Here is a 13167-nt window from a genome sequence, read left to right on the forward strand (position 1 = left end):
TGGATGCTGCCGTAGTGTTTCTAGCCGCCATGGATGTCTATAGGCAGCCAGTTCTCAATCACAAGACAATATCCCGTTAGTTTCGGAGTGTCGAGACTTCCAGAACTGCCGTCTCTGGCCATGTCCGAACTCAAGTACGCATTTGTGTTCTTGCGACCTTTCGTACTTATCTTTCCTCTGAGGCGCGCTTTACAAGTCCGGGCGGGTTCCCGGTTTCGCCTCTTCAAACAGTACCAGCCAGCCGAATAGGCTGTTCACAATATTGTTTTCAGCAAATAAATTTTATTGGAAAAACAATTTTCAGCTGAAATTAGTAATTTTTAACACTTCACTAGTGACACTCGAATTGACGGCTATTTCACAACACTTTATAATCATACTTCTGTTTCGTAGCTTCGATCGATCGGTATGTATGTGATTGTATTTGTCTAAACTTCCCGAAAAATATTGAAATATTTATTTTTGATTCAATTTATTAATATCAGTCAAATAAAACTTTAAACTTATTTTAAAAGTCTAATTTATTTAAATATTAAATCGAATATAACCTACAACCCCCCTCCCCTTTTTTTCTCTCCTTCAAAACGGCGATATTTATTCAATTCGAAGTACGCGAGATGTACACAGATTCGTTTACTTGCGTACTTGCATATTTCACATCCAGCTTATTCAGCCCTTGTGATGTCATTTCCGGGGACAAGTACGTATAAGTATACACTTAAAGCGAATTCGGACACGTCCTCTGTCATTCTCATAGTTTATTTTTCTCACGTAGTGTCTCATTAGCTGCAGTTTCTCTTGGCACACGAACCATAGCCCTGCCAGTCCTTTCTGTACCCGAATAACCAGTGCGAAAAATTTGTTTATAACGCTTCTCTCAATTTGTTTGGTGTAGGTCAGCGCTACTTGAGCTGCAATTCGCTCACAGTGATTCGAAACCAATACGTAATTTGTCAGGCATTGAAATATATTAACAAGACCGAATTAAGTATCGATTGTCCTCATTACTGATTTGTAACAGGGTATTCATAACAGTGAAAACGCAAACGCCACCCTTAGTAACCACCCAATAGCCTTTCATGCCGTTATAAGGCTGCTGATTAAATGCGCCAGACCACAAAAATCGCGAGAAGTTAAATTATAAACGTCGTTAAAAATTAGTTATTCAAAATTTCGTAATATTTCAGACTGATGCGTAATGGTAAAAATAACTAAAACATAACGTTAATTATTATAAGTACTACATTTAAATGTTCTTATGTTGTTTACTACCACATCAAAAATTAGCCTCAAGTAATAAATTATATCAAATCTGTTACAATGTGCGATGTAGGTAAATGTCATGCTGCATGCGTGGCGTACCATTTTTAAATTACTACAACACGTTTGTAAAAACGGTTTTTTTTTCTCGGCAGTGTGCATGAAATTTTATTGTTCCCTACGTGGAGACGCAAAAAAAAAAAAAAATGTGCTACTGTTGCAGACGTTTTGAGTTCCTACGTGTTTGTGAGTTTCGACGAGTTTTATTTCCAGCATTTGGATAAGCATGGATGAAGTTCACGTACGTGCCATGCATGAATAGACACAAACGGTTCCTGACGGGATGATATCACCAGCGTCGGACCGAGATCTGCGGGTCCCTGGGCTATTTATTTACTGTTGCAGTACACTCGCGCCCCGCCGCCTTATCCGAAGATTGGAACAAAGCTACGGGATCGCAACACCTTGCACTGACTTGCCGCATTGCGATTTGTGGGGACGGTGGGTTCCTGATGGTGTCGCAGTCGCACGCTCCAGGCCGAACACGCGAAGGTTCGGCGGCGCAGAGGACGCAGTGTCCCGACAGTTAGGCCCTCTCTGCAATGACACAGACACGGAGACGGATCTCCCGGAACATCTAACTATCGCGTTTGCTGCTTCCACAATGCACCGAAACGTAACAAATGGCCACTGATGCGATTGCATTTCAAGGTTACGAAATATTAATTTCATTAAAATATTACCTTTAAATTATAGCATGGACAGAATTTATACATACAAAATAAAATGAACCACAAAGTAAATAATAGAACACTAGATATTCTTGTTTTTTGAAACACGAGCCAAGAACTCGGCTTCTAAGTATTGACTTTGAATATATATACTGTATAGAAGTCGCGAGTGGATAGGATTTACTCTACGTTTTTCAGAAGCGTATGATGAGCAGCTTGGGAACTTCACCGCTGCAGTGCGCTGCCGTAACGCCCTGTATCGTCTTAGTTGTTATTTACACGTTAGAGCGCAGCTCTGTCGCCCGCTGTCATTCCCCGCACCCCCCATCTATCATTCACTGCAGCTCAAGTTAGTTCAACAGTAGGGGGAAGGGATGTTTGAAGAGTTCGACACTTGTCCGCTAGGGACCACCACAAGTCGATGCCCTAGAGATGGTGGCGATTGCGGCGGTGAATTAACCAACTAAGTACCTCAAAACCGTATTAGAAATTTTAACCTGGGCTGGCGACTTCTATACAGTATATATATTCAAAGGTATTGATCGCACGGAGCAACGTAAACGGAAGAGCTCAGCATTACCGAGCTAATCCGTACGGGGTCCGTTTCTGTTTTGCGTGCTGTCCGTTTACGTGATCCGTCTCCGTCTCTGTGTCATTGCAGAACGGGGCCCTTTTAGTACCCAGAGGGCCGTGTCGCGGCAACTCCTTCGACGTCGACGCGGCTGAAGCCTGCGAGGCGACGGATGCCTGCTGTCTTGTCGCTAATGGCGACGGGACGCAGTCAAAGAGACCGCCTGCTTTCTGGCAGGAAGTGTTTCCGGTATCTGGAATCTCTCGCTCTCCCCCCTCCCCTTCTAATTCTCTCTCTCTCTCTCTTCTTCGCGGTCAACGAAGCCCGCTGAATCGTCGAGACACGGCGAGGAAAGGGGGTGGAAAGGAGGAGGGGAAGGAAAATGAGATGTCATCGCGATCGTCAGCACCTAAAGGTGTTTGGCCACAATTACAAGCTCCCTGCGCAGAATCGGAACGTCAAAATAACGTACGCTGCATTCCACGTAATCTGAGCACACTTGAATTATATAGTTTAGCGTTTTCTGTTGGCTGAAAAACCTGGTTTAAAAGTGAATCAGCTAGTCCCGAAGTGTCACCAATTTGGACATAATATGTAACGGGCTACGTTCAACTTGAAATTTGATATTTTGTTGACAGGAATGACAGTCAAAAGTTGATCCCAAAATTCTCAAACAAGCTTTAAAGCACCGTATTTACTGACTGAAGTGTTTATAACACCTACAAAAATATAATTTTACAGGCATTATTGTTACAAATCTTAATAATTTTTATATAGTGTGTTTGAGTTTTGCAAAACCTTTAACCCACGCTTCCCTCACGTCGGGAACATCTTGCTGACAGGTGAATGATATGCGCCGCCTTTTATTATCACTGTACGCGCAGGTGAGCATCATTCGAACATCGCTGATGCCACACCTTACCAACATTGCATCACTGCAAATAAGTTGTTGGCAATGTTCCTAAACATGCAATGGAAGTTGACACCCGATTTTACAGATTTTTTCCCTTTACTATGGATACTATGGATTCGTATAGGTTTGCAACTGTCGTAACATGTTTATGGACGTTGCCAGGTTTAACATAACTAACACTGTATGTTTGGAGTGTTCTAGAGTTGGCATGAGAGCGCAGGCCTGAAATATCGGCAACAGCGGCAGCCTGTTATAATATACCATAGTAATTGGGACATTCTTTTATGGTTATCCTGTAATAGGGGAGCAGGGGGGAATGGCGATCACTTAAGCAGAAATCAGTTTTTCAACATAAGAAAACATTATTAACAAAGTGAAAAAAATCATACACTTTTGGCACACATTAGACTATATTATTTTATAGTCACCCACTGGTTTTTAACAAAACATTAACATTTAAAAAATATTAAGTACATGTACTACTTTGATCGCCATTATCCACAGTTTGGGGTAATTGCGATCATGATATGGGGCAATCGTGATCAAAACCTCAAATGTTAACTTGTTTTAAAACTGGAATAAAAGAAACGCTTTCCAGCCATTTGGATAACTATGGCTACATTAACGGATACTAATAATTTATGAACAGGGCACCAGCATTTACATGGTACAATTGGCCCTAATAAAAAAAATGCAGCTTATTAGTCTACATCCAAATTAGACTAGGTATGCATTGAAAAAATAAGTAGGTAAGAAGTATTTATACATCGTTAAATGATTATTTAGAATCATTTTGCATTTTTACGTACACATAAGTCGCAAGTCTAGCCTTCAAGACTATCCCATCCAGTACAGAGAGAATGAGCCCAAAGCCCACAAACTGTGCACCTATACCACATTTCATTTTCCATACCAAATTCACCATACACTAAGCATTTTCCCTCGTCGCACTCAGAAATTTCATCACTATTAGCATTGTCATAAAGATCTCTGTTATCAATATTGTCGCATTCTGAAGATGTATCACTTGAAGCAAACTCCATTTTTAAGTTCCTTCTGGATCTTCTTGCTGGAGTTTTTCTTGATGTAGTGTCCACTTTTATTTTCTTTCGTTGTACAGATTCGTTAGGTTTTTTTTTTCCTTTTTTCGATTTTCTTTTGGGCCTTCATTTCCAAATTATTCTTTTGTGGTGTGGCAGTCAATATCTCTGAATGTTGGTTTCTTCTACCTTTCAAAACAGTGTTCACTGATTGTGCTTTTGCGGGAGAGGCGAAACACTTTCGAAAGAAACTGTAGGACTGTTCCGTGTAGAAGTGGGTGCGGCAATTGGTTCTGTTGTAGGCATTTCATTTGATGGCGTGGACTCCTGTTGTGAAGAGGAAGCCTGGGGCACTGTAGTTTGGTTTCCACATTCTATTTTAAAAATGAAGTCTTCATTTGTAAATATATTAACATCCAGAGGCATAATCCCTGTGGCTCTAAATTCTGATATACCTTTGGCAATTGTGGCTACATGTGAATACGCACTATTAAACAGAGCTGCAAAGTCATCAGGCCTAATTATTCTCTGTGCATTCAACTTCATAAAAATATCACATTCCCTATGGTACGCCTTCTTCAGTGGCCCAAAAAAATGTGACATCTAGTGGTTGTAAGCGGTTCGAGGATTAGGGTGGAATTAAACCATGACAATTCCATGGAGTTTCGAAAAGTCATTTATTAAGTGCACGCAAAAAAAATAGGAAGCGTCAGACCAATTGTTTCAGGATAATGCTACAAACAATAAAAACGCTGGCCATTTTTTTACAATCATGATTACCAACAGAAGAAAAGACATTGTTTGACAGTGTTTCAGAATAATTTTTTCTTATTATTTATTCAATATTTTTATTTTGTAACCATGACTTGACCAACGTCTTTGTCCAAACATGTAATCAAAATAGATCTAATTGACGCAATAAACTAAATTAAACCAACATGACAACTTGCGGGGAATGGCGATCATAAGCGGGGAATGGCGATCACACTGATCTCCATTGCCCCAACATGCCCGCCATTTATTGTTCGCAACAGAAACGTTAATATTAACTTTTTAAAAATCACTTTGGCATTAAAATAAAGTCAATATAACTAGCAATACGTAAATAATACTATTTAGTGACGATATGTCTATTGTTATTACTAACATTTAAAGCAATAAGTGCAGAAAATTACAAGAAAACAGCAAAAAAACTTTCACTTTACTTCACACACTGGAGAACAACACGACTCTGATGTAGGAAGAGCACGTAGTTCCATTGCGTCAATAGAGATGGCAGCACACGTCGGGATGCGCCCATCATGCGTAGGAACAGAGAAAAGAGGGTGATCGCCATTCCCCACTGATCCTCATTACCCCCCGCTCCCCTACTAGGCGGCGGATTGCCGCACACAACCGCCAGTTTTGGGTGTCATTTGTTTTAGGTTGTTAAGGAGGGGTTATTATTAACGGATGCTTGTAAGACTTATTCCTTGTTAACATTGTTGTGCAAGTTAGGCGATGTTTGAAAAGTAACTTGGCTTCTGGGTTGTAGCCGCGTCCTTGGCGAATAGTTCACCGAAATTTTCGGTCGACATTGCAGTCGCCATCATCAGGGAGCAGTTACCTACTGAGGTTCTTACAAGTTATATACCAAGGCAGGATAACTTGTAATAACCTCAGTAGGTAACTGCTCCCTGATGATGGCGACTGCAATGTCGACCGAAACGTCGGTGGAATTATTCGCCAAGGACGCGGCTACAACCCAGAAGCCAAGCTACTTCATAAAGGTTTATAGCTGAAGGAATAACGTGGGACCGCCGCCGACGTCACACGAAGACTCCGAGGTGGGGACGGAAATTGCACCAGACAAACGCCGGGACTTCGCCCCCTCCCCCCGCGGCACGAAGCCCGGCGAGACACCGCGACCCGCGATGTGCCGCCCCAGCTGCCAGGGTGCACGTGGCAGGAAGGGCTTCCCCCGAGGGATTCCGCGCGCAGCCCTCGGCGCGTCTGCACGTCACTGCTGCCCAGTCGGGCCAACCCAATTACGCGTTTTTTTTTTAAATTTATTTTTATTCGTGCGAGTTAAGAAAAATAATTATGAAAGTGGGTTTTTACGATGCGCGCACTATGCTTAAAATTACCAATAAGTATAGGGACCGGAAAAATTCGCGAATTCAATGACCTACAGGATAGACTCCAAGATCCTCTATGCACTCGGACAAATTACATCTGCCCATTGGCTACTCACTCGTGACAACTATTAACTAGAATGCTTTCGATTCGATATTTATTTCGTTGAGGATTATTCATTGGCTCTGATTCCTTCAGACAACCTGTGGTCCAATCACTGAAGCAGCAAAAAGTTAAACACATTTGGATTCTAGCATATCGCGAAATGCAACCGCGAATTTTTCAGGTTTCTACCAATAAGATACAATATCTCAGAAAATTTAACTCTAAACGAAAAACGATGAAAATTTTTTCGCGATTTGAAAATAAAAGTTGCGTCACTGGGAATCTGTTGATGTTATTTTGAATGTTGTACTAATGTCCTTTCGAAAATCTTAGTTTTTTTTATTTTTATATAATGCTTATATCTTTGAAGTTTATAAATTAAAAAAACTTCTTTTTTTATTTTACGTACATACTAGCAGAACCCGGCAGACGTTGTCCTGCCAGTGTTTATTTATTTACCTCTATATATATCCAAACTGGATGGTTTGTATGTAATCTAGCAATCTATTAAGGGTTTTTGAAATGGCATTCAATTTTAAAACTCACTCACCAAATACTAATCACACTCACAATCACAATTGGTTATTATTGAGGATTAAGGACGGTAAAAATCACAATATAGGCTAGGTACCAATTTTCATGGTGATCGGTCAAACGGTATCGGAGTTTATCGACGTCATAATATCATACATACATACCGACATTCTATTATAAATATACATATGTTTGTATGCCCGAAAGTTTTTTTTTAGCAGATATACTTTTTTTTTAGTTACGCCCTTCTAAATTTTTACATCATATTCATCTTTTTGTGGTCACTTAATTTCTTGCTGCAAAATATACAGTTATATTCATGATATTTTCAACGGGATCCTTGGGTGCCTCACAACCTCCTAGTAATACACTTTACGATGCATGTCGAGAGAACGTGGGGTCCGGGGGGGGGGGGGGGAGGAGGGAGCAGTGTCGCCATCAGCGGAGCAATTGCCGGTCTATATCCGGCCTGAGACCTCCTCGAGAGCGTGGCTGAGGGAGGGGAGGGAGGCAGCAGAGGGTCATTAATACCGGCGGGCGGTGGCGAGGCCATTTACCAAGGAACATGAGGAGTTATGTGCCGGCAAATAGCTCCACTCCACGCGCGCTTGGCGCCAATCCATCACATCCCCCACCCCCTTTTTTTTACACTCCTCCTGGCAATCCGCCGTCAGACCCACTTCACAGCGCGCCGTCGGCAGTTGAAGCAAAATAATGATGAGGTACACTGGATTTTATAAACTCAAGATATCTGAGTGGTGTCTGCTTACGAAAAGCGTTTAAGTATACTCTGAGGGCGAAAATATCAGTACGGTATTTACAGGAACGTCGGAACGTTTTCATGAGTGGGGGGGGGGGGGGGGGGTGTGTGCGTAAAATGTATCACACTTACCTCATTCTTAGAGTGTAGAGTGGGGGGGGGGGGGGGGGGGCCGGGGGCCCTCCCCGGGAAAAATTTGGAATTTTAGATGCAAAATTGTGCTATTTAATGAGTTTCCGAACCAAAATATTAAATATACCATTCCAAGAATTTGATGACGTAGTATGTATTAAATATGGATTAAAATATCGTGGGTAGTGGGTGACAAATAACCTAACCCACGTTTGTAACTACTGGTTGAGGAAAATACTACTAGGACCAAACATTTATTTTGGGAAAAGGAGGGGGGCGAAACGCTACTCTCACCCCCACCCCCCCCCCCCCCATGCATAACAGCACGGGGGCGACTCGCCCCTGCGGCCCGCCCTGTTCCGACGTCTCTGGGTATTTAGTTTTTAAACAGTTTTTTTTTGTGAAGTGAAAATGGCCAATATAAGGTGTTTACAATATTACTATTTAAGTATGAAACTTTAGTGTTTAAGTGCAACTATAGGCGTGCCGTTGAGCCAAAGATAATACTATAATCACGAAATTAATTTCTGTAAGAAGCTGAAAATCCAGCAGCTGAGCAGTAAACGCTTAAGCGCACGCAAAATTTGACCAAAATCAGTTATGTTTAGAATTTAAAAACACGATGCCAACTTACCCGAAGAGTCACATTTTCAGGCCCTACTATAGACGTACAGGACTGCAGCGAAGAATGGTTGGTTACTACCATTGAATTATTCAATGTTACTACGTCTCCAATTCTCCAGACCACGTCTTGGTTCATGTTACTCACGAGATTTTGATGCTTTATTTTCCAGCTCTCGACTCGCCAGCCAAGTTTTATTTGCTTGTCCTTTGTTTCGCCCGCGACTCCGTATTTTTATTACATCCCATATTTGGGGCGCCAGCTCCACTTCAAGTTCCAGGCAGTAAAAATTTCTCGTAAGGATGAACATGTCGAATGGACAATTTTTATACATCCGTTATTTTTAACTGTCTCTACGCTTATTAATTTTTAACACCGGCATAAAATGCCTAAATAAAAAAACGCATAATTTTTATTACTATCTACAAGAAACAAAGTTCATAAAAAAACGCATTGCCTGTGCTCAGGGGCGCAACAGGGGGGGGGGGGGGTCAAGGGTATTTTGCCCCCCCCCCCCCTCTGAAACCTTGAAGTGGGGGCAAACGGGGGCAAATAAAGTGTTGTGTAATGAATTTTTAGATAATAAAACTGCTTAAATAACACCATTTTCCACCTTGAAATACAAATTTTCCCGGGGGAGGACCCCCGGACCGATGATTCTTTATAAAAAGGTATATTGCCCCCCCCTTTGGAAATTTAGTTGTTGCGCCCCTGCCTGTGCTTAATAAAAGCTTTTTTCTTCTTTTTTAAACGACACGTGGCTGGACATTGGACTAGACTACGATTTTTGGTGTTTCGGCCACAACTAGAAGGCGTTAAGCATTAAAAACTTAAATGTATGAAATAAAGGAGCCTCAGTGATAAAGAGGGAAAAAAATTACAGGTATGTTCAGGGCTGCACTAAAATGGAGAGCCAACTTCAAAACTAAGTTTCACTTATTACATAAATAGACTTACCTAACAAAGCACAAAAATCTTTTTGAGCACAAATAGTCCATAACTAACACGAACATATTTTTACTAATGTAGGTAGCTACTATTTTAAGTTTTGTATGTTTTTTTTTTAATTTTTCTTTAAATACAGGAAAATGAATTGTGGATATTACTTACGTATTTCGTTGACAATTACTACAGAATAATTCAAAGTCAACGAGACAAATTTCACCGGAATTACAACAGCCCGTCGTCTCCACCCGTCCGTCGATCACATGACCTATATAGCCAATCAGAGTGTCCAAACAATTTCATCTATTCGTCTGTAAAAAGTTTGGTAAACTCATATTTTAGACATTCTAATGGATTATATCTATGGTTTGGTTGCGCCTGTCAATCGTCCTCAGAATACAGGCCTGGGGAGTTCGTATTTTTGTTCTTTCGTATGTTTTAAATGATAACACAACGGCTGTTTAAATTAACCTCCAAACAATACAGTTATGGCAGTTTTCCTGAGGATTTGATAATACGAGAGAAAACGCGGATGTTGGCAGTACTGATTTCGGAACACATTTGGCGGACGGATGGTCACAGTCACGTAAATTGCTTGATTAGATACTTGACATTGACGGATGATGGGATAGTATACTGCGCATAAACAAACAGGATAAAACACAAGTTTTTCAACAAAACTTGATGTATAACGCTGTTTATTTTATAAAATAAGCAAAGAGACGTGTTAGTGCGGTAGGCACCCAATAATTATGTTACGTTATGGCAAATGGTACCTAGTACACGAGTAGTACTAATTGTAAACGTTTTTTTACTTAACCTACTTTTCATCGCATGTTTCAGAAAAATTTGAAACTATAACATAAACATTTTTATTAATTGAAAATATTTAAATTATGAAAGATACTTTTCACTACGTTATTTTCAGCGTGTTTACCGCGTAAGAATTGTAGATATTTAACTGTTTTTGGTAAATATGTACAGTCGCGGTAGATGCCAAAAAAAATGCTAAAAATCCGAAAACACTTTTATGCTGTGCTCTTTCACTTCCTCTTTTCAAATCAACCGGCGGAGATAAATTCCAAATACTTTATGAGATATCGAATTTTTTAATTTAGCAATACAACGCCCGTTTAACCCTTCGAACGTCGCCATTTTTTATTTTGACATGTGTTAGTGAATGCGTAATAAATAAAATGGTCGATTAGGTCAGGTCAGTTACATTATAAATACTTTCAAACTAAGCGGACATTAAAAATAATGTGAATTTAATTTAATGGTTCTTTAGTTTTAAATTATTTATAATGTAACTGACCTGACCTAACAAAACCCGGACAAATGATGAACATTAACAACTCACGTAATTTTTTTTACTTAATACTTGCGCAACAATATCCAAATAAAAAAATAATACTTTAAAATTAGAAACGTTAAAAACTCACCTAAGTTGGAGGCGGGTACATTTCCTTTGCCACTATAAGGAAATGATGTAGTCGTTCACGGCAGAAGTTGACCGATTAATTAAACATCGTATTGAACAATAAATGAATAAATAATCACGTATTGGTTCATTTGAATACTGACCAATCACGGAATAAATAATCACCTATTGGTTCATTTGAATACTGGCCAATCACGGAACAGTCATGTGACAAAATTGTCCAATAAGAAACATGATACTCGTAAACAAGAAACCTTATTATCTATGACAAGAAACAATGATGATCGCCGCATACTACGCAGGTATTGTGATGAAAATTAAAAAATTCGATATCTCCTAAAGTATTTGGAATTTCTTACCTCCGCCGGTTGATTTGAAAAGAGAAAGTGAAAGAGCACAGAATAAAAGTATTTTCAGATTTTTAGCATTTTTTTTGGCATCTACCGCGACTGTACATATTTACCCTGTTTTTACAACGAGCGCAATCAAATGTCACCAACAAGGGCGTACGCAAACCAATGTTTTTAAAGAGTACGGTGAAATATGCGAGGGAAAATTGTATGAATCAAGCAGGTGACATTTAATATTTTTTATCTCCATGTAATTTCTGACAAGTAGACATGATGAGTGTTTCTTCCCTGGGTTAGTATCGATTTCCACCAGTTGAAATCAATCTTTATTAAAAAAAAAAAAAAAAAAAATATATTATTTAGATCTAAAACAAATATGGTTTCATTTGATAACCCCTTTGTAGAAACTTCCACAGATCTATGCAAAATTCTCTCTGGTATTTTTTTTTTTTTCATTAGTAGACTTTTTTTTGCTAGGGTTGATATCTTTTTTCAAGCAAGGATGAGGGCTGCTCATGTTTTAGCCCCATCATATTTATTTCTATTAGTTACTTTTGCTGAATTCAATATATTAGAAAATGGTTCAACCAGAAAATGTACAGTCATAAAATATTAGTAGTGACAGGTGATTGTATGTAGACTACATAACCCCCCCCCCTCCCCCTCCAAAACCCAAAAAATGGCCATCTGTCTCTGACGAGAAGTAAAGTCTGAATTAAAAAAGAAGTTGATCGCAATGCCTCAATGCCATGAATGCAACGAGACCTTAATTCATTCGCTATATGGCTGGATGTTAGCTACAACGGCTATAGGCCTACTCCTGATCAGTAATGGCTAACATTCACTTTTTAAGGCCAAATGTCATTTTTGAAACTTGTCGAGGGCCAGGTACAAAGAAAGTAAGGCTTATAACACTTCTTACAATAACTGTTTCACATCCACCTGTAAAACAGTACCATGACTGACTGACAACGCACAGCCTAAATCAATGGACCTAGAGATTTGAAATTTGGAGAAAATAATTCTAGAGTATCTTAGGGCAGCCCTTAAGAGGAATTTTTTTTTTAAATTCCATCCATAAAGGGGTGGTAAAGATTGTATGAAGAATCTCTTTTTTTCTAAATACTCTTCGAAAGAAATAAAATAACACGTGTTTAATTATTTTTGAAAATTAATCTCCTAATCAGGGGTTCCAGGAGTGTTACAAAGACCAAAATCATCTTTCTGGTCGAAAATGGCAATGAATGTTGCATTGTTGATGATTACTTCCCCTTCATGGAAACAGCTATTGCATTGTTGATGCAATGAGGTTGGATCCGGTGTTAGCATTAAAATTGTGACAATTTGTTTAGACAATTTCCAAAAGTGTTATGTACCATATTTTTGCCATCATAAACCCATTAACATTGAAGACATGGACTGTCTATTTCAACGTATGATTACGCGTTTTTCACATACTAAAGAACCTATCCTATAAAGGTCCTATCCCTCTTGTCTTGATATTTATTTAATTTTATTTTACTCCTTTAAAATAACTAATATTTTGAAATAACTGTTTTTACAGGTATTTTTAAACTTGACTACCTAGTGAATTAACACATTGATTTTCTTGCTTTAACTAGCTAAAATGATAAACTGAGTATAGAGA

Source organism: Bacillus rossius, chromosome 8, assembly GCF_032445375.1.
Source record: "Bacillus rossius redtenbacheri isolate Brsri chromosome 8, Brsri_v3, whole genome shotgun sequence".
Classification (NCBI taxonomy): Eukaryota; Metazoa; Arthropoda; class Insecta; order Phasmatodea; family Bacillidae; genus Bacillus; species Bacillus rossius.